Raw genomic sequence first — 3,768 nt, 5'->3', positions numbered from 1 at the left:
GCGCGGGCTGAAATGCCCCCCCCCCCACCAACCGCTTCCGCTTATATGCAGGGCACCACAAGGGCGAGGGGGAAACCCGCGTATTCGCGGGTTGGGGCCGAGATTTTTCCACGCCCCTCAAATATTTTTGCGGGCCGGTCGCCTTTGCGGGGTCTGTTCAGGCGGGATTTTACTCACCGATCCGCATTTTGGCGATTATTTTGCGGGTCGGGGCTTTTTGCGGGGTCTGCTAGAGTTGCTCTTAGGCAGAATTCTTCACATGGGCATACCCCAGGGGTCCCACTATCATTTTTTTCACAAAAAATGCCCATTTAAAATTGTGAAATAAAGGTATCTCACATAAGATGGCAAGTTGAGATTTGACTCTAATTATTTTTATTTGTAAAAGTAACTCCCATCATATTTTATCCATTCATTGTAAAACAACTATTCTAGAGTCTTCTGCCATTATTAAAAAATGCACACAAAAAGATTAAATTACACTTTTTATAAGCTTAGCTTTCAAATTAATTTTAAGTAGCATATGAGTATAGTATGAATTACTAAATAATATTATCATATATAAGGTTTTAAAAGAGAATAAATATATTGTTTTCACAAAATAATATAACTAATAAAATTCAAATTAATTTAATCAGCATAGATCATTAATAACTATTTCTAGAGCTCTTTGGTAGATATTGTCCACCGAAATCGTCCCTTAAAAGTTGTGAAATATTGATTTCCCATTAAGATTCAAAATTGTGAAATAATATGTTGTACGCGCAGATTTACAGGAAGGGGCTACTTTGCTAGTTATTTTTAAATTCACCTTGAATTTTTTAATAGAAAATATTAACCGCACTAGCTAACTATATCTTTGATCAACAACATTTTGAGCGCTACATATACCTTGAATTTTGTTTCAAAATTTCTACTATGTGAGCAATGGAAATTAGGGCAACCCAGCATGATGAAAAATTAAGTATATGTACTATAGGTGAGTGCCCACATTATGAAGGAAGCAGTTGTTCAATGAAGAAACAATCAACCATCTAATTGACATACTTTGATTAGAAACATAACATTAAAGCAACAACAAATTGAAGCACTCACAATGTTCGAACGTACACAACACACATGCATGTTATACATACCAACTCTTCCACATGTTAACTGTAAGTAAGACTATCGAGGGTAGCTTGTGGACAACACAAACTCTTCTTCTTGACTATATTGCCTGCTCGTGTCCCCTAAGCTTGTCCTTCTTACTGGTGATGTATATCTCATTGCCGAATAACTCCCCTCATATGTTGCATCCCGACCCCGAAAATGTTCTTTGGTCCTTGAAGTGCTTCTAGTGTCATCTCCACTAACCTCATAGTTGGTCGCTCCTCTGCTCTTAGCTTTATGCACGACATAGCTAGAGAAGCTACCACTTCAACTTGGCTACCTCCCTCCTCAATTACTTGAGGATCTAGTATTTCTACCAATTTACCTTCTGCAAGCAGTTCAACAAATTGTGCAACCAGCCCGTCACCGGTGGAGGATCTATATATAATTGGCATCCTCCTTGTAAGTAACTCAACGAGAATAGCTCCAAAGCTATAAACATCACTTTTTTCTGTTAGACGTCCACAATAAAAGTACATAGGATCTAAATATCCCAACGTTCCCTGTACAACTGTTGTAATTGTTGTTTTATCTTTAGGAATGTACCTTGAAGCTCCAAAGTCAGACACCTTCACTGTCAAAGCATCATCAAGAAGTATATTGGTGGACTTTATATCTCTGTGTATTACGGGGACAGAAATACCCGAGTGAAGGTAAGAAAGGGCTTTGCCAATTTCTATTGCAATCCTTAATATGTCTCGCCAAGGTACTGATCTTAGTGGTTTCTTGTGAAGATAATCACATAGGGTTCCATTGGAAATGAACTCATAAGCCAACAAGGGGACTTCCGTCTCAAGACAACATCCAAAAAGCTTTACAATGTTCCTATGATTGATCTGTGAGAGTATGGAAACTTCATTTATAAACTCGTTAATCTCACTCTTGACCACAATATTTGACTTTTTTATTGCAACAACATGCAAGTCTGATAAAATTCCTTTGTATACGGTACCATGCCCTCCACCACCAAGCTTACGAGTTGGATGAAACTTGTTTGTGGCCTTTTCTAGCTCCCTTAGTGGGATAATCATCCGCTCTGCAATATCTGACCTATGAGATACCAATTTTTGCAACAATTGTCCACGATTTTGATTGAAGAACTTTTGTCTCAACTTTTGTTCCTTTTTATGCTTAAGCTTGCGTACTATTATCTTTGAGGCAAGAAACAAAATTAGAATAGTTGGGCCACTAGAAACTGATAGGCCAATGATTAAACCTGCAAAAAATAGATTGATGGGCTCGTAATTAGCGTATGCGGTGACATAATATTAGTTAAAGGAACAAATATGAGGTTGGACTCAGGGTTTGAAGTCCTGTTTGGGGGGGGGGGGAGGTGTCACCCAATTGACCAGAAATGTACTAACTATACCAGGTTCAAATTTCAAAAATATCAAAATCCAGCCAAAACTATGTCTCAAATTGAGGTGAACCAACTATAGGAGGGGTCAATATTTAACCCATGTAAGTCGCTAACCAGCTACCAACCAAAATCGCAGGTGGTTCGCATGAGAAAGGACGTAGGTAATAGTATGGGTAGCTAGAGAAAGTATTGGCTTCTATTTCGGAATTTTGAAATGTATTCACCTGTTAGTAGTAATGAAAAAAATATGTTTCATGGCATATTTACGTAGATATATTCTTATAAGTTTCTTCTTCTATGCATCATTAAAAAACTTTCTTATTGATTGTGTTCTTTACTCCTCTATAAAATGGCGGCATTCCAGTCTTATATAATTGTGGGTTGCAATTGATTTATTTAGGGATTTTCGCCGCTTGAAATAATATATTAGTATAATCTAGATTTATTAGAAGAAATCTGAATTGTATCTGCATCGCATAACTAATTTTTATCTTATTTTTCATGCAACATACTCTATTTTTATTGTTCATGAGCTAATACATAGAACTAAGTATGAGAATATTCTTTGCATTTAAGACAACAAGAGGGATTTTCTAAATATGATTGAGAAGGAACAATATCTTTCACCTAGTCCCTCCATTTCCAAAATGTTAGTATCTTTATGATTTCAAAGTCGAACTTTTAAGTCTTACAAACGTGTAAAAAATATAGCAACATATGTGACACCAAATAAAGACATCTTGACAACACATTTCATAATTGATTTAATGAAGCTAATTCATTCTTAAAGATGTTGGTATATTTTATATATAATTGGTTAGGCTTAAAGATGTTTTACTTAGAACAAACCTAAAAATTACATTTTGGAAAAGGAGGAGAAGTACGTGTTTTAAAACTATTGTGCTTTATCTAAGATAGTTTATATACATCTTGATCCTGGGGAAAGTAAGAAGCAATAGTGCCCACCTGTGTTTATGGATTGGACACAACCATCTTTGTGGGTGGCGTTTCCTTGGTATCCTTGTGAGCACGTGCACTCGAAAGATCCGTCCATGTTGGTACACTTGCCGAAGCATGGATATAATTGTGGCTGTTTACACTCGTCGATATCTACATAAAACATGGAAGCATTAAGCCAAGTTAACCATGTGGATCTATATTTTGGTTGGCAAAAGGCAACATGCATGTCGGAAGGCTTGTTGTGGTAAAAAACTTCATCATACTCCACCACGAAGCAGATTTATTAGTATATGCAC

General features: G+C 36.7%; 1 pseudogene; it reads right to left on the bottom strand.

The window, feature by feature from the left end:
• Nucleotides 1–1,167: 1,167 nt before the first annotated feature.
• LOC119309026 overlaps nucleotides 1,168–3,768 on the bottom strand; it is a 9,356-nt pseudogene continuing 6,755 nt past the window's right edge.

This window comes from Triticum dicoccoides, chromosome 5B (genome assembly GCF_002162155.2).
Source record: "Triticum dicoccoides isolate Atlit2015 ecotype Zavitan chromosome 5B, WEW_v2.0, whole genome shotgun sequence".
Taxonomy (NCBI): Eukaryota; Viridiplantae; Streptophyta; class Magnoliopsida; order Poales; family Poaceae; genus Triticum; species Triticum dicoccoides.
This window is presented reverse-complemented; position numbering and strand designations above follow the sequence as displayed.